We start from the raw sequence: 25,361 nt of genomic DNA, 5'->3' as shown, positions 1-25,361 counted from the left end.
AACCCGGATGAGGGGATCGAAAACCTAAAGGTAAAGTAGAAACAATCAACAATAGAGACATGTTATCAAAGCGCGTGTTCTCATTATGCCTTTCCCCATTACACTTAAAGCAGGCTCATCGTTCATTTATTTAAAAATGAAACAAAAACTAATCATTTCATGCCTGCTATATGTATGGGAAATAGAAAAAAATGGGAAAAAATGAAGCCCACATAGTACAAACCAATCTGATTTTTGGCTTCCCCTCTACAACATTGCCCCCAAATTGTTTTTCATTTTCTGCTTAAATACATCCAGTGACGGGCTCCTTTGCAGTTACTGGTGGTTTCTGTATATCGATGGTTGTTTCTTTTGTTCATGCCAACACGGCTTCTGCACATAGGATATATTCATAGGATTCCATTCTGATTCTGGAGCTGTGGAAAGCTAGCCCACCACTCAGTCATGTAAGACTATTTAACATAACTGCAGAGAGGACTCATGGCCCATCATGTAGCTCGTTGAGCACCTCAAATGCCAAGTACATTTCTAAACTCTGGAAATACAAGGGTGCATATGATGGGACTAGTCCTCATGCAGTTTATATTCTTTTCTGGAGGTTGGGGTGTGTCCACGTCATGGGGTACAGAGTTGTCAGGAACCACTGGCGAGTCAGTAGGTTGCTGTAGGAGGCCAGGAGGACATATCGAAGGATGGGACTGACTGTGAGCGTCACACCTCGGGAGATTAGCAGGGATTCGGTAGGCATAAATACAGAGAGACATGGAGAGAAATGCCTCCCCTTCTTGAGCAGGACCAGAAATCCAGATCTGGGGTCCCCTCTTGAAGACATAAACATCATGGGCAGCACCAGGGTTTTCTCGGGCACTCGAGTTGGCTCTCCCTTTCCTTTGGCATTTGAAATATCTTTAAAGAGTAGTGACAGCAGTTGGTTGTTTGGCATAAAATGAGATTTACTAGCTATTAGGTCAGTAACATTAGCTCTGCTCCAAGCAGAAGTGTGGGAAGAAGGCAGAAAAGCTTCTTGTATGCTTGTTGGTTTTGTTTATTTTGGGTGCTGGTTTGATAGAGTCGAAATGAGAGAGTAGGAGAAATTCATAAAGATATTTAGTCTACATGTTGTGAGGCTAGGGGTCATATCTTAGCTATCTTTATATTTCCCGTTGCACCTGAGAAATTGGGCACAAAATAGTCAACAAAAATATTTGAATGAATGCCTGTTTTCATAAGTTATAATGGCAAAGTTGATGCTGTCATACTCTTTTATGCACTGAACTGGCTTTCCTTAAAACTGTAGTTTTATTATATGAATTATTACTGTAAAACACATATCCTGCTCTCTTATACCTCTGCAATTTAACCTTCAAATCTACCTCTCTCTGTGTTGCAAATGGATCATGTAGAGATAGTAATGCTGGTTAATTTAAAGGGTATAGGATGTTAAACTACACGTGGTTTATCTATCTCAAGGAAATTCAGGAGTCATAAATCACCATGGTGACCTGGCACATCGTGGTCCTCAGGGGGGGTCAAATACCGTCAACCTTTTCTAATGACTTAAAGGTCTCCCAGATGAATTGTCATATTGACATCACTTGGACCACAGCAGGGAATAATTGTTCTCAACTGTTAAGCATCCTAGAACAGAGGGAAAGCTTACCCTAAAGTCCAGCCTGAAAAGAAGGCTCCAGCCACGCTTACTGTGCTGAGAGCTCTCAGCTTGCTCAACAGTTTTAAAAGAGAATTCCATCCATACCCCTCGATTTCCTTTTATCATCAGATGATACAGTTGACAACCTAATATTTTAACAACCGGACGTTTTATCCTTCACACGTGTACCCAATGAGCCTCAGGTTTTAAAACATTAAAATTGTATTAAGTCTGGATCTTCTGAGCATCAAATCATAGCAGCTCCATTTCAAAGAGAGCAAAGTTGAGTACGTTTGTCTTTGGAAAGGCAGCCCCATGTCTTCCATTTGTTTTCCCCAAAATATACTCAGGACCTTTCTATCACAGCGAGTTTCTCTTCGTTCTCCAGTGATATAAACATAGCAATTCATAATTGAAAATCTTCAGTTTTCAGAGACTCAGGGAGTTCATAAAAATCAGCTAATCACTGAAAAATTAGATCATAGCTGAGAGAAAACACTCTTCAATTATTTTTAGTTATTAAAATTAAATAGTTCTCTACCAGATACTGAATACTATAAGGAGAAGCAGAGAAGTTTTTCCCCTGAAACATGTTGTAAACTTATAGAAATGACTCTAAACATTTATTTTTAAAGAGAGGAGGTTAGCAAATGATGATCTGATATACCCGATTCTACAGCCTGAAGTAACTACAATGATTCACAGACGCGGTTTCAGCGTAGATGATGTACAGCTGTTTCTTGGCATCCCGTGGAATTATTTACCTCTTTAATAATGCAAAGTACTCTTGGGACCTAATTTCTGTCTTAAATAATTCATAATGCATGCTTTGTATTAAACGAATAATTTTAATGAGAAAATCATGTCTATTTGACTGGGCAATAACTGTTGATTCGATTTGAGTGTTATTTTGAATGAACTAGCATTGGATTTATAACATTTTACTATTTTGTTTTCTTATTTATATCATAGTCTTATCTTTTGGTCATATTTATTTATCTTACATTATAATAAGTTAAGAAAGTGATGGGAAATCGAGAGAATGAACTTTAGATTAAAGGATGGAAAATTTACAGGGGACAATCATTGAAGAGAATATATAACATATAAACACAAACTTCTGTAACTGGGTATTCTTTCTCTTCTCTCTGACCTTCAGATTCTGTAGGTGATAGTTTTGTATCAGTCCTATCACTCAGCATGGAAAAATGATGAGGTCCTTGTAGCATTAAAACACTCTTCTTTGAACCATTAATGACTCCAAATTTTACATTTACTTGTCAGATTGTTTGAATAATGGAATTAATGCAATACTACAATAGAAAAATGTAGTAGAGAATGCATAATACAGATTACTAGCAACAGTACAAATAGAGTAATTAGTTGTAAAATCTGTGAGAGCAGAGATGTATGCTTTTGTGCAGCTAGCACCTAGAATCGTGTTTCTTACAAAGTTGGTGCCCAATAAATATTTGTTAAATGAATGGTGGGCAACAAGTAACCAGTATTAAAGGAGGCGTTAATAATATCAGAAAACTATGATTACTAAGTACGATCAAATGAGGAATAACCATGTGCAGACACTGGTCAAAGTGTTGTATGTCCATCAACGTATAATTTTCACCAAGCAACCCCAATGAGGCAGGTGCTATTATTGTTCCCCTTCTATGGGAAAAGAGACTGAGGAGTAAATGGCTGAAGCAAATTACTTAACTTCACATAGGAAAGTTTGAATATAAAACTAGGTTTCACTAACTCTAAATGTAGTACTCTTAACCATTGGACCACGGTGTCTTTCTAAAGGAGTATGGGACTTGGTATTCACACAGCATCTCCCATACAAATACTGGAGATGCAGACCTGCTTAGCACTCGTCAGTTAAGGCCAGGCTTGTTCCGAATGGTGTGAATGTAGACATTATTCCTATTTAATATCTGACCACTCTTAAAATGCTCTTCTGCTTAGCTCCGGACTTCATGGTTTAAAGCATGAGGAGAACATGGAGGTAATTACCTGACGTGTCTGTAGGATATGAAGAAACTACGCAGTTAGATTCAGACAGCCACATTTTACTAAGATCTCACTGTCCTCATCTCAGTAGTTATGAGGCATCACAAAAAAAAGAAAATATGGTTCACGTCATGAAGATGTTTGTATACTATTTGAAATAATGAAGCATGTGGGAAAAGATTTAAGAACGTTTACAAAGCAACTTGCAGCTGAGCTGCACTCTGTTATCTGGCTTATGCTGATTGGAGATTCAAATTGTTGCATATTTGTCAAAGTCGACAACTTAAATATAGAAAATAGAGGTTGAAAATAGGTCTATTTTGAATGCTAAAAATATCTTTAATTGCAGAAAAAAACTAAAATCTTAATTATTGGATGTGAAAATAATTCTTTTGTACTATATGTGTGTATGTAAACAAAGTATTATTCAGATCCTTTAGATTCTTAATATTTCAACTGAATCTCTGATCTTTTACTGTAAATTAAATTAGAAAAATATAATATGGAAATAACATGGGATATATAGATAGAAGCCCTGGGTTCCTATCCAAGTCCCTTGCTTTCTTCTGAATCACAATTAAAATGGAGTTTTTGTATAAATCAAATAAATCAAATGATATGATGCACACTCATATACATATATTCGTTTATGAAGTATTATGCCCCTCTTACCACAATTATTAATACTAAATAGAAACGACGACAGATGTCGTTTCCAGCGTTTGGATTTAAATGGCACTGTTACAGGTTGCCTGTCCCTGTCTATTTCAGGTGATAACAAAGGAACAAAACATCCCTCCTACTTCATCTCTCCTTTCAGAGGCCAGCAGGAAATTAAAAAAAAAGAAAAGAGTTCTGTTTGATATTTCTGACAACAAATTTCTCAGAATCCAGAAATGCTTCTTTTCTCTGTAATAAGTTGCCGCAGATACAGGGAGTACTTCTGATCGATGAGTATCTCCCTTTGCATGAGTGATAATTCCTGAGCACACAGTTCTCTATTAAAATACAAATGCATTTTCAACTGCGTATTTCTTTATCTGTGTTTTATTCTTACATGATAAAATGTGAAAAGAATCAAGTCAAGTCAGGCACTAGAATATTGTAAAAGTGAAACCAAAGCCGAGGGGATTTTTAAGTAGGGAAGGACGGTCCTTTGCCATCCATTTGGCTCGCGAATGTGTCATTCCCATATGAACGATCAAGCTGATTATTCTTACACATAAGAGTCTTCGCCTTTCTGAACAAATAAATCATTTTAAGAACATGTAGGCTGTTATGCTCTCAATTCAGTGGAAAACTGAAACCCAGACCTCATGAATGAATTGACAAGGCACCATTGCTGGTAAATGTCACACGAGACCAGAAGAGGGACCGGGAGGGCAGTGTGTGCCAGACAGTGTGCTAGGCATTTCGACATCCACTATCTCATTTTACAGGTGAGAAACTGAGGCTCGAGGAAGTGTAATAGCCAGTCACAGAGCCAGTAAGTGATAGACTGAGGAGGAATCGAAGTCTGTTTGATCCTTTAAGTTATGTTCTTCCCACTGCAACATGCTGCCTCTCAGATCTACCAGTGCTTGACTTAGTGGCTCCGCTTAAATATGAAATCTGTGTCGAGGATTATTAAAGACTAAGTAAGAAATCCAATATAATGAAAAAAAGACAAACATGAAGTTGCCCCCATTGCCACAGTACTTGTGAAATTTTAGGTGAAGAAATAGCTTCCATGGACAAAGAAAACTAAGAGAACAAGCTCAGATGTAATTCGAAGTTTTTACACTGCAGAGTAGCAGACATTGTGTGGTGGAGCGCCCCCTGCCGGTCTCCGGACTTTTTATAAGGCGGTTAATTCATTTGCATACAGGGGCAGCTATTTACATACTTGCTCACTTTCACCTGTGGAAAATCTGCTACCTGTTCGGAAATACACCAGAAAAATTAAACAAAGATCAATTATCTACTTATTTTCATTTCAATTCTGAAAGGTAATTATTTGCTTAAGTAACCAGTTTTGCCTTGATTAGAGGACATTAACGATCATTATTAAAAATATGTTTATATTCTCAAATATTTTTGCATTTCACGAGTCTCATCAAGAGACCAAGCTCAACTAACCCTGTCTTTTGGTAATGCTTGCAATCAGATTTTACTTCCTGAATAAGCATTTCATGAATAAATGTAAATAAGAATTCAGAAAAGCACAGTGAGTAAACCTTTATTCTGCATGTGTACATAAAACAGTATGACAAAATAACAAGTGATATATTAACCTATTTTATAAAATTTCGGTAATACATAAGAAAAGTTTTGATTTTAAATCTTGAATTTATGATGAAAACTTATGGTATATCCTTTACTTCCTCATTCATTTCTTAATATATTTTTTGTCATGAGTTTCTTCTAATTCATTCACCCATTCAAAAAATACTTACTGATTACTACTGCAGGCTATGGCAGTCTCAAGTACTAATCATAGCAAATAAATGATACAGCAGACTTCCTGTGCTCCTAGAGTTCATACTCTCAAGTGGCAGAGACAATAATCAAGTAAAATCAAGAAGGTCATGTCAGATAGTAAATGCAATAGGAAAAGTAAAACAGAGTGACAGTGACCTGAATTACTTAGGTAATAATGCCAGGGTGGGTCCCGAGGAAGATGCCTATCACAGGAGACCTGCATGGGCAGAGAAGCCAGCCATGCAGAGATGTAGGAATGGTTAAACCTACCTGTCAAGAACAAGTTTCAAGTTTTCAAAGATTAAAAAAGGCGAGTATAGCTAGGGAAAGAACTAGATAGAGAATGGAGCGGGGACCAGACCTCGAAATGCAGGAAAGTCACAACAGAGAGTGTGGATTTTCACGTCAGTGCTGTGCAGAGAGGCGCCAGTAGTGAAGTGACCGTCAACAGAGACTTGATTCAGGTAATCTAAGCCAGCGGTGACAACGTTTGGGGTACGCCTGGCAGCAATGCAGATGGTATGACAGAGAGAGATTCAGAATAGGTTTTGGAGTCGCAGCCAAAAGGGCTTTGAGTTTCATGGAAAATATGAGAGGAATCAAGATCCACTTAATTTTTTGACTAGGGAAATGTGGTGGAGGACACTGTAACTTATTAAGATGAGGAAACCTCATTTTATAATTTAAAATTCTTTGACCATGACCATGAATACGTCCCAATTCTTTTTAGGTATAACAGGACTAAAGTGTAATTTAAAAGGTTTTCAATGACCACAATTGTCCTTATTCGTTATCTCGAAGGTTTTGCCATTGTAGCCAGCAGTTGGCTACACTCTGTGTATTGTGTGGGGGATTCTTGGAACGCGTATTTGTGAGAGATGATATTGGCAATGAATCTAGCTCTGTACCATAAGGTTATGAAGATATTTTCAAAAATTGTTTACTTTTGCCCCATAAATGGCAAAGAATTGATGAATAAACCAGATAATAAATCATAGATAAGAAATATATAATCAGTCACTTTGAACCTTGCTGCCTCTGTATTTAGAAGCACTGTCTATCCTTCTAGATGTAGTGAGCATCAAAGACGTTATAGGGAAGTTTTTAAGAGAGCATAGGACTCGTACCCCATAGCGCTGTGAGGTAGAAAGCCATACTTTTGTGGAAAAGTCGTCAGTGCTTTGCGACCACCATTCTAAGACCGACTGCAGTCTCAGGCTGTTACTGGAGAACAGGTTTCGCAGTTCCTCAAGGCTACTTAATTGTGGCTTCTTGTGCCCTTGTTACTTGACCGTCCTACTCAAAATTCTCCAAGGACGCTTGACTCTTCGCCTTTTGCACTCTGCTCTATATTATAGATCTTTTTGAAAATCAGTCCAGCATTTAAGATGCAATATTCAGGGTGAAGAAGACAGAGGTCAGCAAATGAGCTGACCCTCCCACCCCCCTGTAATGCAGTCTCAAGAAAAACAAAACATCTAGCTGAAAAAAGTAAGCTTTTGCTCTAATCAGAAAGGAGGAGTGAAGTTTTATTTTTCCTTGAGTTTTAATGCCCATAAATAAGATTTGCAAAGCTCTCCCCAGCTATCGCTCTACCTATTGCCCGCCTGGTGTTATGGTCTAGCCCTGCGGCTCAAATTCTACAAGGTAGGTACAGCACCTGAGCGAGAGACTGGAGTGGACAACCTTTCACCCAGCACTGTGTGGATCAGGGTCTTCTTTGACACACTTCTCTGTTCCCTGTCGTTTTCGAGGGCGATATGCAGCCACTCTTCCCAAAGCTAGTATGTGTAATGCCAGTGGGCTGAACTGGCCACAAGGACAGCGAGGCCAGTGAGCTTCGTGGACCACAGACGCGTGGATGGAAGTGGGCGCGTCATAAGAAAGGGCAGGAAAGGAGCAATGCCAGTGAGGTTGGTTGTGCTGGCGCGTCCTTGGGGATGGGTGAAGATGGCAGGACTGCAGATAAGCATGTGTTGCTTTAGACCGAAATGTGTGAGACACCTTCCTCTTTCTGCTCTTTTTCCATTTTGGGGTTAGACGTGGCAGAGTGACACAGCGAGGGCATCGAACCTGGCCTTCAGGTTCTGGTTCTACCACTGACTCCAAGAGTCACCTTGGTAAAGTCGTTTCAGTTCCTCGAGCTTCAATTTTCTGATCTCTAAACTGAAGGTAGAAGGAATATCCAGTGCCTAGGGATGTGATAAGGCACGTGAAAACACTTCTAAAGTAGAAAATCTTGTAACGGCCAATTCGTAGTTATAAAATTGACATGGCGATGTATAGTACAGCCCAGGAAATACAGTCAATAGTATTGTTATAACTACATGTGGTGTCAGGAGGATACTGGGCTTATCGGGGTGAGTACTTTGTGAGTTATGTAAATGTCTAGCCACTGTGCTGTACCTGAAACTAATATAATATTGTATATCAACAGTAATTGATAAGTTTTAAAAAATATAAAGTACTCAAAGAAGTGACAGTCCTCTCTATTATTATAGTGGACATGTATGATAACTTAAAAAACATAGATTAGGAGGTAACATTAATTGACTGATTACTTTGGGCCAAGAACATGAATCATCTCAGGAAATTCTCACAACCTCTTGGAGGGATGCTGTTGTCTACACTTGACAGACAGGAAAATCAAGACTCAGAGAGATTAGTGACTTGATCAAGGTCCCATCACTAGTTAATGGCTGAGTTGACACTTGGTTTCTGCATATCCAGTTTCAGAGCAATGATTTTCACTCTTCATGCTATTTAGAATTATAACTCCAGGTATACTATGAAGTAACTCGGAATGTAAAGCTGAACAATCCTTCCAACAATTTTAAAATAAACTGTAATAACTCAATTAAGACATGGATTTTAAGCTCATGAGATGAGATTGTAAAGCCAACCCTGTACTTTCCTGCAGAATTTAATCAATATGGCTACTTCCTCAATACAAATCATTTGACTTGGTAGCATTTGTTGAGTGTATATACCAGCTCACCGCGAGGTTGCCAGATTTTAATTTGAAACAGAAGTAGCCACGTCTGTGGGACCCACACTGTTCCAGCTTTATTCGGAAGGTGATTTTAAGTATGGAAAATACTTAAAAGTTCCAATGAAGCATGCATTTAAGTATGCATGCTTTAGCATTAACCACTATGCCCCCCTGGCAGTGGCTGGGAAGGTAGCATTATTACTAATAAAAATTCCAGAAAGACAAATTTTTAATATAATTCAGCTACTTCCAAAGAATAGACAGAGAAAGTTCCCTGAGTACCAAGCAAATAAATGATATTTGCAAGAAATGGGGAGCTGATTTATGTCTAAAAGGAGTGGAATGTTTGTCTTATCCACCGTCTTTGCTTCTAAGACAGCGCCATTTTTAGTATCAGCTTCAGTCTCTGAAGCTGATAAACTGCCCAGATGGCATTTGGAATATACGGCAGACTTTTATGGTGTTTTCATGGAGATGGAATGATAAGATAGCACATATTCAAACACTCTAGAGTTGAAGTTTAGACATTGGCATTTTTATTGTTTTTACATCTTAGGCTATTTTGTCATGTTATTTTGTAGTGACCTCCCCACCCTGCCACCCGACCCCCGTTTCCTCACTCCCAGAAGCAAAAGCCCTCCTTTCTTCTATTTCATATGTGGAACCTATTTCAATTGGCTTTGGCCCCCCTTAGCATGGCTAGTATGTGAAGGTTCGCATTTCCTGTAAAGGTGCAGGCAAGCTCTAGGATGCACAAATACACACTGGTTCTTGCTCAGAGGCAATTTTCTTCCACCGGTTACATAATCTTGCAGTTGTTTGCATCAGTATCTGGTCTATTATGCCAAGAAATGATTGCCGATTTAATTATAGAATGCCACACTTATACTTTTTACTTTTAAGAATATCCTGATTCATTTTCTTTGGTGTGCTGCCATTCCTATAATATTCCTCACCCCACACAATAACTTGCTTTGGAGAATATGAGGAATAATAGACGAAAAAATAATGTTGGTAGAGGCATAATTTATTTATTCAATTTAGTTTTCCTGGATCTTAAAAAGGGCACCAGGAAAAGATCTGTCCCTTTAGTCAACAAATGTTTTATTATCTTTTGCAAAATTTGTGTCAGGAAGAGAATTTCAGAGAACAGACAAATTTATTACAGAAGATAAATATTTTTCTCTTTTAGGTTTTATTATTTTTTATTAGAAATTATTGGGAGCAGAGAATGGAAGGATGGCCTATAAATACATGTAGCAGTATTAATAAACATTTTTATTATTATTGAGAACCTATTCTAACAGAGGTTTAAACTATGCCTTCTAATTTTTGCAAATTAAGTTGTAGTGTATTAGTTATCTATTGCTGTGTAACAATCACTTCAAAACTTAGTGGCTTAAAACAATAATAACCCTTTATTATCTCTCATGGTCTCTACTAATTTGGAATTGAAGAGAAGAATGATGTGGTTCTGGTTAGGATCTCTCATGAGGTCGCAGTCCCAGGACTTCTTTGTTGTTATATCTGGTGCCTTATCTGGCAAAAGTCAAACAACTTTCCCTCCAGGCAGTCTCTCCATGTGGTTTGCCTTTCCTGGTGGACTCGGGAGGGCTAGACTTCTTACATGATGGCCCAGGGAGCCACAATTCATGTCCTCTAAGGAGAGAGCCAGATGACAGCCATATTGCCTTGTATGCCCTGACCTCGGAAGTCCTGTGGTATCACCTGTATCACACTCTATTGGAAAGCCAGTCAGAAAGTCCAGGTCCAGGAGGAGGGTAGGTGAACAGATCACCTCTGTACCGGAAGCAAACAAAAAATTCTAGAAGCACATGTGGAACCGGAAATGATGCCGTGTTGCTTTTTAGAAAATGTAGTCTGCCACAGGTGGACGCCCAATTTACAGAAGGCAAACCTAGGCCCAGTGAGCTTTAGAGACCCAAAGTCATCGGGCAGTGTTTCGTCCTGGTATCTCGGACTTGCCTTGCTGTGTGCTGCTTTAATTTTGTCATAGTGCTTTGTCCTATTCTCCATGCACCGCTGAAATCCTTTTCTTACAAGAATCAAAGGGCATAAAAACCTCTTCCGTCCCTAACTTCACAAAAGAACACTTTTGGAACATCCAGGTGACTTCACGTCTACCTCTCTGGACTTCATATGAGACAGAGGTCTTGCTTCATCACCTTCCTGCTGGTTTGGCTGATGAGAAGCCAAGAGCAAGATTGTTTTTCTTAAAAATTTTAACTTGCTGTTCATACCCTCGAATTTACATTCGCAGTATGCACAACAGGCTCATTTAGAGGGATTATCTGATGTGTGTATTGTGGCTTAATGAAGGACACAGATGCTCCTGGAGGAAATTGAAGTAAAAAAAGGACATCGGAGGGAAAATGAGAATCAAATAAGGAACAAAGAGAAGTTAGTTTTTAAGAGATGACAAATTCTACCTTACACAATTATATTTTATTTTAATCTGAAGGAAATAACAAAGCAGATACTTTCTGAAAATAGAACTGTTAACAGTAAATATTCTTGCGAAATCTGCCAGGCTATTTGTGTTTTATTTCAAAGCTTTTGTACCTTCCTAAGCTAAACAAAGTGCTTTGCAGATGAGGTGGACATTTTAGAACACTGAACTTAAAAATAGAAGAGTGGAAGTCAAGAATGGATTCCAATGCCTAGATACTGAATTAAAAAACCATTCAAATGTTCTTTTCATCTGTGACTCACTGCTATGTCGATCTTCATAGTCTAAAAACAAAATATTTGTTAGTGACTTCTACCTAAAAGTGAGTTTTACAGTATTGTTCTCATCCCAAAGTTCAGTTGAGGGCTCCTATGTTGGTAACGAGTTGGAAGGATAAATTCTGTTCTGTCTTTTATGGACGCTCCATTAGCATGGTAGACATTTATGAACTACAGAAATGTCTTATTAATTTACAGTTATTGGTTTCTCATTCTATGACCAAGAATAGTGAAACCCTCAGAAACCACAGATTATTTGCTGAGTTGTTCAAAGCGTGTGGAGTTAAGTAACTTGTCATTATTGGGAAAGGAGAATGATGTTAAAGAAACAGCCAACCCATTACCCTTTCTCAAGAAGTTTCTCACCAAACTGAGCCAGCAGATGAAACTGCATCAATTTCCTTCCCCTAGACACGAGTTTACATGGCTGCACCCATCCCTCTCTCTGCCTCTTGCTGTAAAAGAGGACTTCTCTACCCTTCTGCCTGAGGCCAGCATCTTCAACTCCATTCTGAAAGCCTGAGATGAGATCCGGAGCACAGCGGGAGAATATTTATTGCAATATGTGTACTTAGGGTGTTCTGAGAGTTCACACTTCCCAAAATGTGTCGTTCCTCACACAGATGACAGACACCGATATTACACATTATTTTCTTAAATGCATATTATTATACCTAGTATTATTTCTGAGACTAAAGCAATGTAGCAGCTTACACAGAACCTGTAACTCTGCCTTTATTTGCTGGTTCTGGTTGATACTGTATCAGAGTCTGAGAAGTCTCTTCCCTCATCAGGTGAGCTGCATAAATATACCGGCATTTAGTATGTATAAGGGTGTGTGCTGTGTTTGCAGTTCTGGCCAGTCACTTTCCAGGTGAGATGCCATATTAACTTGCCAGCAGTCCTGTGAAGTGGGTGTATCATCCCTGTTCTACCAACATAGAAATAGTGGCACAGAGAAATAATTTTCAAAGAACCAGTATTTGAAACCATGTACTCCAGGACTCATGCTCTTAAGGACTGCTGTAAGCTGTCTGGTAAATAATAAACATGGAATCAAGGTCAAAATGGCAAGAAAAAACCCCCAATAATAATTATGGGTTATTATCAGCATATCTTTAAGAGACGAAAGCACTAGAGAATCTGTTTCACAAGATCCACGAGTGTGCCTTTTTTTCATTGTGTAATACATTCCTCACTCAGGGCTTACTAGGTTTTTTGGATATTTCATAAGGTGTGTTTAAATAAAATGGGCTTGAGGTAAACCGTGATGTGGTAATGTGGCTTTGCATAATCCTACTGACCCCAGTTTTACATTTTTTAATCTCTTTAGTGTTTTCTGACACATAAGGCATACACGAAACCATTTTAATAAAATGTTTCCCAGCATTACTAGGCGTTCATAAAGCTCATTTTAAAAATGCACATATCGCAAGCTAAGTTTAGAGCTGCCTTTGTGTTTCCGGGTCATTGAGCAGAGAGAAACATGAATACACAGGCGCCCACCGCTTTTCAAAAGTTCATGTGATGCCACTCAGTCCTTAAGAAGACCTATATTAGTACCTGGTTTCGTTAACAAAAAGAAATCAGAAGAGGATTTTCACTTTTACAAAAAAAAAAAAAGTGAAAAGCGAACATAGTGTTGAGCATTAATTAGGTTTGCAGCGAGCTGTCGCGGAGGTGGCACATGTCCCAAGCAGCGATAGTGGCCCTGCTTTTACTGTATGTTGGTGCTGTTTTAGGTTTTATGTGTTATTTGGTGTGATTTGGTAGGTTATTGTTTGGTCCCGTGAATGCTCAGAATTTTTTTGTGTGAGTTAATGGTAATTACTTCTTTGCTTTTACATCATTTCAGCTTCTGAATGTTTTTCTAGGAACTCTCTACTATCAGATAGTAGATCTTGTAATGCAGAGGTTCCCCAACTTTTTTGGCACCAGGGACCAGGGCTCCTATGAGAATCTAATGCCTGATGATCTGAGGTGGAGCTGAGGCGGTGATGCTGGCGCTGGGGAGAGGCAGCAAATACAGATGAAGCTTTGCTGGCTCACCTGCTGCTCACCTCCTGCTGTGAGGCCCAGTTCCTAACAGGCCACAGACCCTTACTGATCTGAGGCCCCAGCTTTGGGACTCTTGCTGTAATGCATTAAGTACTGTGACAATTCAAAAATGGAATATAATAATAGTATGGTATTATTATTTTAGTATTTTATTTCGTAGTAAAGTATTCTTAAGCATGTAAGCCAACGTTACTAAACAGTGGTAGCACATATTTTTTTTGTACTTGGTGATAGATACAGAGGTTTATAATAGTTTATTTTAATTTTATTTATCACAACTACAAAAAACTTCAAACGCTGAGGCGCTTCCACACTACAGAACAAAGGATCAATATTCAGAGCTACACTTTGAAGAATCTGGTTTATTATGGGTCCTATAAGGTATCTTATTCTATCATATCTGCGAATTAATCTTTGTGGAAATAATCACTTTAATTGTACTGGAAGTACCTTATCAGGAGGGGGAACAAAAGATTCAGCTCCATACCGGATTTTTATTTAATTATTTTTAGAGAAAAGGATCATTTCCCAGATACCTTATTCTTTCTATTTTGTTTTTCTGTCATGAGGCCAGATTATCTCCTGAGATTGGGTATCGAAGTCATGGGGAGAGTGAACGTGTCAAAGATCTGGAGACATGTTGATGGGTATTTGTTGCATTTGGATTATCAGTAATGACATTGTTAGGTCCTTGGTTTAGATTGGTCCATTCAAGTGTAGAGAGGAGAAATTAGAGTCAAAAGGAACAATTAAGCACTTTCCCCAATACCGTAGGGGAATGATGACATTCCCTGTGGGTTAAAAAGAAAACAGACAAATTTGAGGAAAAAGTGCCGATGGAAAGTGTAGGTGGTAGAAAGCGGTTTGGTCACGAGGGTTACGTGGCTGTGAAGGGAAGCCTCTGGCTCACCTCACATCCGTTTATTTTTTTTTTTCTGAAAACATCAGCTCAGATTACTCACAAGAAACCACTCCATCCTCTGTTCCTGTCTTTTCCAGTAGGTTTGGTTTGGTTTCGAGAGGTCAGCACATGACTCGGACCCGACATATCACGAGTAAAAGCTGGGATGGACCAGTGTCTGGGTTGGTCCTCCAATACTCAGTCCAGGAATTTTCTTTTTCCTGCTCTTGGTCTATAAACTGAAACCCGATGGAATAAAACGCAGAGCCGCCAGGGGCTCCGATGTGGCAAATGTCTGACAATTTGTGATAGGGAGAGAGCTAAATTGAATATTGACAATTTTTAGCTCCTGGATATTATACTCCAAATATTCATTTCTTGTTTCTTTGTTGTTTTTTTTTTTTCCTTAAGATAGTTTGAATTGTGCTTTTGTCATGTATAATAGGAAGAATCCTGAATATTCCATGAGGCTTGTGGGCTTTAATTATTTCCAAAGCTGCTTATGTAAAGCATCATGGGGAATGCAATAAAGTGTAAGACACAGGTCTATAATATAAGATTTTGATGAGTCTTGGGGTTTTCACTTTTGATATATTGCAATACAAATGCTTTTGAATTTTGCTTAAAGGTTTATAACATCTGAATCAAAGTTTCTCATAAGCACTGCCTGTACCCTTGGTGTTTGAGGCCTTGTTTAGTATGTAATATATGTTTCAATTATAAACTTTTTGTTCAAGTAACTTTGTAGTCTTTCTGATTTTTAAAGCTCCGCATTCACATTAAATACTATGAAGTTAATGATGGTGAGAATAACTGGAATTCTCACTTAAGTTTTTGATTAATTAGATAAATAAAATGTATATTAGTAAAATGAACTGGGAAATACTAACTAGTAATTTTATCTTGTTGTCTTTGTAGATAAAGAGTTGTCTTAACCATCACAATTATTTTAAATGCAATGCAACCAAATGAATCTTTGTATGGTATTTGACTAAGAGCCAGGGAACTACTTGAAAATGGCTTCCCGTAATGTTGATGTTTTCTTTATAGTTTAATATATACAAAAATGAATATGAGTTATGGTTGTAATTTATACTTGAAGAGGAAAGTGTTAATATGTTCTAACATTGAATCTTCCCCTTGCTTATAACCATTGTTTTGTTATTTAACTCAGCAAGTTTGCTAAAAGAAAATAATTTTTTAAAAACAGTATTTAAAAACTGAAGCTGAATTAGATATTTAAGTTCAATGGACACATTGTTTTTAATTTTAAAGAAGAATTCAAAGTAATAATTTATGGTGTTCATTACCTAAATGATTAATCCAGAATTCCAAATACTCAGATTGATTTAATCAGTAAAATATCTTTTGTAAAATATCTTCTGTTATTACAGAGCAAAAAGCAACATAATCCAGTCAGAGTTCAAGTATAAAGTGAAAACTATTTTTCAGTATTTTGTTTTAATCTTTTACTGATAGTTCCAGTAATTCCACTCCAGCTGTTCATCTAACTTTTCTTCTACGTCAGTTAGCTACAGAGAATCGGTCATTGTTATATTTTTCTGAGTTGTTGGTCTTATTTCTATTGAATTCAAGGTGATTTTCACATACTAAGAAAAGTATATGTTTGCTTTGTCTTTTGACTTTGATTATGATATATTTTCCAATGTGGTGTTTTATTTTTATGTAGACTACATTAGTAATCTTTAACTTTATAACTTTGGCATACTGTTTCATACTTACAGAAGATTTTGTTATTCAGATTTCTCCCAGAATTTTTTTCTAGTATGTTTCCATTTTTATATGTTTAAACCATTAATCCATCTAAATTTGCGTGTGTGTATGTGTGTAAGATATGAGGATTCCAGTTTAATTTATTCCAAATTGCTACCCAGTTTTTCTAGTACCATTTGTTGAATAATCTATCTTTGCCTCTCTTATTTGAGATGTCTTCTCTTCCATCACAAGAGCATGCTCATGCATATGTGAATATATATGCTTCAAGAGCAGAGGGGTGTTTTGTTTTATTTTTTTTTAAATGCTCTGTTACTACCATCCAGGACAGAGTAGTTTATCTGGCTCACAGAGATGCTTAATAAATATTTGTTGAATGAACAGGTACTGCTTGTGTAGAGCATGTGATACACTGGCATATTCAATTCCTTTAAACTTCCTCCTGTGCTCCAGAATATTTTCAAGTACAGATTTACAGAAAAAGTATAAAATTTGTAAAACAGAGTGAGTTGACTTTCTGGACCTCCAAATGATTGTTCTTAAGCTTATCTTTGGATTTTCTCTTCTTCATTTCTTCTGCTGAAATATTCTCATATTTTCTGTAACTGAAAAACCTTGGAAGTTCAAAGGTAATCCTTTGGGGGAATGTTTTCAATCTTTTGAATCCAGTACACACAGACAAATGATATTAACATCTATCGCGAGACACTCTCAGTGGAGAGAGTAGCATCTTGAAAGTGACTTCTTTGCATTGGTACCTCGAGATCTCTCCAGTTTGCTATTAAAAGGAAAGTTATTTACAAGCCTTAATACTTCATCATCAGAATCAAAATGCACAGAACTTACAGTGGAATGAGACACAATGGCCATGAACATGGACCAAGCAAGAGATGAACCACTCTTTAGTAGTGAGCTTAGCATTTCCACAGCTCTTTGCAGAGTCTGTGGAAGCTAAGGGGGTGGCTGTGCTTTCTGATTAAATATTTATCGACATTTCATTTAATTCCTCCAACAATTCCCAGAGACCAAGAAAGAGGAAATCGCCTAAGGTCATTTATCTTGAAAGGAGTAGACTCAAGAACTGTAGGAGGCTTATGTGATTGGAAGAGACCAGGCTCTTACCTGCCGGGTATTCTCTAGGACTCTTTGTGGATTGGGGATGTTTTCAGAGATTCTTTTCCTCGTCAACTCATAACGTTGTTCTCTCATTGGGATAACAGCCGACCTCTGAGAAAGAGAGTGACTGAGGCCAGAACCTATTTTTGGAAGTTGATATAATGCATTATTGAAGTGGTATATCAATAGTAAATAATTTAAGTATTTTGTGACATAAACCTTAAATGTGAAACACGTCCAGTCTTCTGGACTGCGATTTTTACTCGTCGTTTTTTGAAGAGTGCACAAGGGGTAGGCCAATGCAGAAAACTCATTTGAATTCTTGAACATATCCCGTTATTCTGAATGGTAGAAAGTTCCGAATTGCAGGGCGCCTTCCTGGCCCTGAGTGTGACGGTGTTCCTCGGAGCCACAAAGCATGAGAATTGTGAAATTACAGGTTCAACTGCCTGTGAGAAGAGAATGCATGAAGCAAGAGTAAAGCAAGGATGGTAGACAAAATATGGCCGAATGACAATGTCTTAAAAACTATACCTATATCTGTATTCATTTCTCTGAATATATGTAGATTTATCCCAAGGAAATTGTAATGAATTAAGCACACCTTTAAAAAAAGACTTATTATCGAAAATGAAAGAAATTTAGTGTTTAATTCCCATTAGATATAACAGGATCTTTATTATGTGAACTATAACTTTCCCACTATATAGGAATTTAAAAAAATCAGTCTTGAAGTGCATTTTTTTTTTAGCATTTGAAGCATCCATGAATAGCTGTAATGTGTATTTATTGTTTGTTCTATACAATCCTCTTTATATGTTCCAATAAGAAGAGCTTTTTAAGAAGTCTACTATAAATGACTCTTTATAATCACATTACCGAAACACCTCTTTTCAAATCTTTTGTAGCATGAATTTTATCTTTGGATATATCTATTCAGAGTTGATGAGAATACCTTTTCTTTCTGCTTCTGCTTCTGTGAAAACATTTCATCACCGAGCAGCACATTCACATTCATCAGTAATTACTTGTACACTGTCCAAATTGTATCTTATGAAGGCTTATGGGAGAATAATTGCTGCACTACGTCGAGAAGGATTTAGCCAATGCTCGCTTAAAAAAATCCGCACATTCTCTCACTCACACATGACCCTGAAATTCTTATTGGCTTTAAAATGTCTAATTATGTAACTGCCTTTCTACACAGATCATTTTGACTGAAAATTATTCACTTCTTTAATCCAGCCGCTCATAATTATTACATTTTCATACCTACCCTCGCTTCATTCTTCCCCTCACCTCTCCCTTGCAGCCGCTGTGATGTCTCCGGTCAATCTGAAGAAAGCAGTCAAGCCAGCCATTCAGAGCTTCCTAAGCAAAAGGAGCATCACTCTCTTTTTTTGCTATTTTAGTTTCATTGAATTATGTTCTTACTGTGTTGGAAGAATATTATTCAAGCTAAGGAATATAGTCACAATAAACTTTCTTTTTTTCTTTGGTGTGAAACATCATTTAGATGTTTAATCACCTGGAAAAGCCATTTACTGCTTTATATATACCTTCCCTATGAGCATAATCCTTTCATTATTAATTGAAATGATAATTATGGACTTAAATATGGCTTTGTGTTTGACTGCACCGAATGTTATAGAGTATCTACTTCTTAATCTCAAATAATTATGTATACATTTATGTTTTTAAAAATAATTTTGAAAGCATGAATTAACTAGCCAGTGTTTTTGTGGATAATCAGTGGATAATTATTTCTTCCTACATATTACTAAAATATTATATAAAATTTTATTGATAATCCAAAATTAATTTTCAAATTCATATAAAAATACACCTTGTTTTATGCTATAGACTGCGGGGTCAAATAAAATGGCCTCTTTCTGGATGGATTTTCGAAAAAACTTGGGAAGTAAGAAAAACAAGTCAGCAAATGAATTACCCGAATGTCACCTTAAAAAGGGTAAACTGGAGGACGTTAGTGAATGTGCTGCCACAAGCCTGCCTTCACTCTCTCTCTCCCACTGTCCAAATTCCATAGCCCCCTCCCGAAGATAAAATATGCATTTTCAGAACATCAGCATCAGCATCAGCCCTCAGCCTTGCCTCTCACAGGAGAGGTAGAAGGGGAGGAGAAAGAGGAAATCTCTGTGCTCCGTGATTTTGACAGGTGAACTTCTCCGAGAAGAGAAATGTAGACTGATTTCCCCCTCACTCAACCTCCCCTGGAGGATAAAGACGCAGGGCTGGAGGCCAGGAATGGTTAAAGAGCATAGCATCCCAAGGAAAACGAAAGAGTTTACAAAGCATTGCCCTCTAATAAAAGTCTGATTTGGAAAGATTTTAGTGAAGCAGTGTCGGACACTTGCATTATAAAATGAGGGTAGAGTGTAAAATATTTCTCTCATATGTGTGGATGTTTTCAGTGGGTTCGTTGGGGAAAGCTAATAAATTCTCTCTAAATTTGGCTTCTGTGAAGTGAAGTGGAACCAAACTCTGGTGTTCCCAAGATGGCAGCACAAAAATACTCTATGCCATATATGAAAACAGGGCATCTGGGCTTTATCAGTCACAGCTTGACTTTCATATTTTTCTTCAGGAATATATTGAAACACACGGATCGGTAATTAATGGGCTCGAAAATTAAATCTCATACATTTCATTATACTTAGGTAGTTTCAGGAACAAATGGATAAATCTCCCACAGCATTCTCTCATAATCAGGGTGTGGGGACTGTCTGAGATTTCTCTTTAGCAGTTAAAAGTACCCGTCTCTTGGAGGAAAAAAGGAGCAGAGGCTCCCCTGAACTTCCTGGAGATCCCTGGAGCTTCCGGGATCCTGAAGATCTTGATGAAATCCGGAGTGAGAGAAGTCACAGAAGAAGGTCTCTCTCTCTCTCCATCCCCCTCCCCTTCCCGCCCCTCCCCCTCTCATTACACACACCAGACATCATGTCAGCTGTATTTTGTAGTTCCTTTTTCTATAAAGTCTGACTTCAGAAAATTATTGATATTGCCCAACATCGCTTCTTCCTTTGTATTATTGTAAAGTATGTAGATTCTTTGGCCTTTAAAAGCTTGACCTTTAATTTCTAGGAAGGATAAATATGGCCAAGTTACAAAATTTTTAGAAAGCTTCCAAAGTTTGTGTATCAGTCTGTATCTGTTGACTTACTTTCTTAGACTATTTTAGTGTTAAGATTATAATTCTTCATGCCAGAGTGCTCCTTTTGTGCTTCTCCAGGTAACGTAGGCTCTTTCCGAATGAAATTCTTCTTTATAAAACATGTGTAAAGATGCCATTGAGGTGGAGCAATAAGTACTAGCTCCTAAGCCTTCCAGATGCATCCATCCCAAATATAACTTATGTTTTAGAGGAAATCTAGACCGAGGGAGTGTTGATGCTAGGATCTTTTCCTCATAGATAGCAACCGCCATTGAGTGAAAAGAATTGAGCAGAGATGATGGTCAAACGAATCGTATGGTTATGTTACTCATTTGTGTAGAATGTTAGGGTCTGTCGTATATGTGCAAATATAGAAGGCATAGTTCTTTCTCTTTAAAAAGTTAAAACCAACATGAGCAGACATGAAAGAGCTGGATTGAAGGATTTTACGCACTCAGTAGAGTGGTGTAGACTGTGAAGACCATTAAGAGAAGGATACACATGGGTTATTTGTGTCCAAATAAAATGAAATTTTAAATGGCTCATGAAAAGGGTGCTTATTTTAAGCCAAACAGTTAACTCTCAGGCAGCGAATGAAGTTTAGCTATAACAAGACTGCAAGTAGAACGTTAGGAAGAGAAGCGATACTGTTCCTGTGCCCTGTACCCCCTTCTAGAGAAGAAAACTATCAAGTGGTTAGAAAAAAAATGGAATAAAACCAATCATCATTATGGGGAAACTGAAGATGCAGAAACTAAAGAGAGTCAGCTAGATCTCACACCCAGGGAAGAAATAATTAGCGCAGAGTTAATTTGGTGCTGGCATGCATAAAAATATTGATTAAGGTTATTTTATTATTTCCCTATACATGTATTCATGGAAATTCACTCACAGTCACCGGGGAATCAGGATTTTGGAACACACATCATGTTCCCCTTTTTCCTGAACCTATGAAAATGCCTTCACAATAAAAATAGTTTTAACTTTTTTAGTGCAATTTCTAAATGTGGCCTTTGGGCCCAGTGTTTATGAGATGGAATGGCTCTATTTGGACTAGCTAAGAAGACATCCACGTTCTGTAGGTATTGACATAGCAGCCATAAGCTTCCATCTGGCCTTATGCTTGCACAGCGAGGATGATTTAGCATAAAATTTGAAAACATAGCTTAATGTGTAGTCACGCAGAGATTTCTCCATTGATATAAACAATTTATTCATTATAAATCATTGCTATGTTTATATGTTTATACATATACAAATACATGTACATATACAAATATATGTGCATATATAATATTTTAGAGTTGGTCTTAAATGTTTTTTTTCATGTCTTTGCTTATACTCTGGAAGCTATATCTATTACTTATGTTTTTAAGCGAATTTAATATTTAACCTTAAATAGTTTTTAAAAGGTCATTAATTCAGTACTTTAGTAATCTTTTTTCTCGTCATCACAGCAGTTTCCTTCATAGTCATAATACTTTCATACATAAATGTTTTTATTTTGTTATTTTTATATTTGACTTATTTGTTGAGTATCATTAGGACTCAATTAAACCTAATTTTTCTCCCCGTTATCAAACCTGCCAGAATTTAGCATCTTTTATGGAACAAAAGAATTCTTCGAGGATGTGATTAGGTAAGGCTACTTTCAATGTATTTCTCAAATTAGTCAGTCAGAAGAAAATATTGCTGTAAAACTAAATCACTGTTCATTTGACAATATTGACTCAAATTAGTTTCTTAGAGCTCGAGTCATTAGACAGTTGAGAAATTTGGGGTAAAATCGAAGCCCTCATTTAATTGCCTCAGTTTCCTTATCTGTGAAAGCATATGTGCCCATAGATGCAACGGACTGCTAAACCAGAAGATGCTCGATTAAACTTTCCTGTGCTTGCTGAAAGATTGGAATGATTTACGCGGCAGCACCCAGTTTTGTTATAAAGAATGCCATGACGCGCACTGGATAATTTTCTCCTTTCGCCCAGGTTTTGCTCACCCATGTCTCACTCCCCCAGGTTGAAATGCTTCACAGCAGACAACAGAGTCAGGCGTCTCGCTTGCTGGCGAGAGGCCCTGAGGCTCTGGGAGAAGGGCTTGCGGGGCGTCTGGAACAGGCTTCCATTTCGGCCCAGAGGAAGTTCCGGGGCACAGGGTTTGCCCTCCCATTCAATCCTCCCTGCTGCTCGGAGGGAGAGCAGCGAGAGGAAATCTTCCCTTCTCAGTTCTTAACGTTTGCTAGCAACTGACTTAAAACAAAGATTTTTTTTTTTTTTTTTTTTTTTTTTGGTCTCCATTTCTGTCCCTCCTGCAGTGAAAAAGGAGATTGTGTTTGTCAAAATAAACAGCACGGCGTTGCAAACATTCCTTCTGTTTGGGGGCTGAATGGAAGCAGCTAAGACGTGCTGTGGAGATTCTGCGTTCAGTGTGCTGAAGACCACGCTGAAACTGTGTTTGGGAGACATTAGCGAGTTCCAGGTCGGCCTTGAAATAGGCTGAACATTCAAAAAATCTTCTAGCATATCTGATTTAAAAGTGAACTTTCATCCAAACAGGTCTTTGGGTCTTTGGTTGATTTTGACTCTAAATTACTTCATTAAAGTCGCGTATTAACTTTGCCCTTCAGATCACACCTCACAGTTAACCTTTTGAATATGTGAGCTTGTGTTGAGGACGTAGATGTATAATAATTGTATTATTTTTATTTGTAATCATAACTATTCATAAATCCTCCAAAACGTGAAGAGAATAGTATGGGAAGAGGAAAGGGAAATGGTATTTCAGGTAGAGGTAAAAAGAGAGGTTATCAGTTTGATGACCAAATTTTCATTTCAGGCCACTTCCTAAGCTACTGGGCTTTGTGGTAATTTGTTCATTCTTGTTTCATTAAATTGTAATTACTTCTGATATCTCTAGCTTTATCCCTTCGGCTGGCTCCTCTATTAATTAAGCCTTAGGATCCTTTAGGAGATGAATAATTCTCCACTGGACAGTGTTAAGTTGAAGTCAAGAGGTGATAAAAGAAAATTAAGAGTAAAGTCAGAAGTTATTACTTAAAATAGTTTAAGATGTAAAAACGAGAAAGGACAATGTACTTTTCCCCCTTCCGTTATTCATTTCCCACCATTTTCATTCTTTCTATTCTCATTTGTTTGTGAAAATACCCAGTCTAACTTCTAACAAGTATTGTTTGTATGTGTGTGCATACTGTGATGTGTAGTTTCTTCTAGGAGCCAGATGAATTGTCTAGTGCATTAACTTGGAATGTATCTGCTATCTAATTACCACGACCTTTCTAGAGATGGGATTTCAACAGTCGATTAAGTACTGTGGAAGATGGCAGATCTAGATATGATGCCAAGTTCATGGATTAGACGATGTTGTTCAACATAAATGAATGTTGATTTACTTGGAAACATCTAATGATTGTTCCATTTATTTTTTTGTTATTTATTATGGGGCTTGGAGGATGGGAAGTAGTTTTAAAGAGACTGTTTCATCCATTCTCATGTTTTGGTTTATTTTGACTTACAGAATTTCAGACCTTGAAAGGCTCTTGGTATTTATCTCTCTTATTTTAGAAGAGAAGAAATAAAACCCTGGCATTTGCGTGGCTTTCCCTAGTTATCAGCAATCCAAAAGCTTGTGATTAACAAATAACAACATCAATGAAATACCTAAAATCTTTAACTTTTTGGATAATTAAATGATCTTCCCATTCTTCCTTAGAAGAAAGATATAAAAAACACTCATATTAAGTTCTAAGAGTTCTGGAGCAAATTATAAATGCAGAGGGATTCTCTTCGAAGAAATCCTGACTCGTAATCTGAAAAATTTTGAATATGCACAGATGTTCATGGCACAAAGATGAGTTGGATTTGGAGAGTTAAGTGAGCGGTAAGCAAGGTGTGCTGTTCTGCAGAGGTTTCTCACCAGTTAACTTTGTTCAGATCACTTTTATCACCTGGTTGGTATGTTCTCCTCTTCTACAGATTAAGACTGTGAGACCTTTACAGGCTTAAGTAGAGGTCATTTTCTTAGAATCTATCTGTTGATTCCTTGTTTCTTCCATCCACCTGAGTACCATGTGCGTTAAGTCCCAACCCCACAGTGTACCTCTAAAGCCTCTGCAACCTTCCATCTTCCTAATTTTCCAGTCTCAGTTGAAGATATTTTAAGATATTCTCCTTTCTTGCTCTCCACACTTTATTTTAGTTTCTCAAATGTTTAATTCTTTCCTCCAGTAGCCCTGGCATATGCCGTTTCTTTTGCATTCAACACTTTTGCCGCCATTTGCCCAAGGGTTTGTTATCCACCCTTCTGGTCTTAGCTAACATGTGCTTTCCTCTGGAAGAACTTACCTTAATCCCCAGACTAGGTAAATGGTTCCTGCAGTCAATTTCCATAACTCCTGGTATGTACGGTTTTGTCACACTCACTAAGATAGACATGGTGACAGTGCACAGGGGCAGGTGAATTAAATATTTATTTGGAGGTATAGTTTGTAAAGCATTGT

This window comes from Pteropus medius, unplaced genomic scaffold (genome assembly GCF_902729225.1).
Source record: "Pteropus medius unplaced genomic scaffold, Ma_sr-lr_union100, whole genome shotgun sequence".
In the NCBI taxonomy this organism is placed as follows: Eukaryota; Metazoa; Chordata; class Mammalia; order Chiroptera; family Pteropodidae; genus Pteropus; species Pteropus medius.
Note: the sequence above shows the minus strand (reverse complement) of the source record.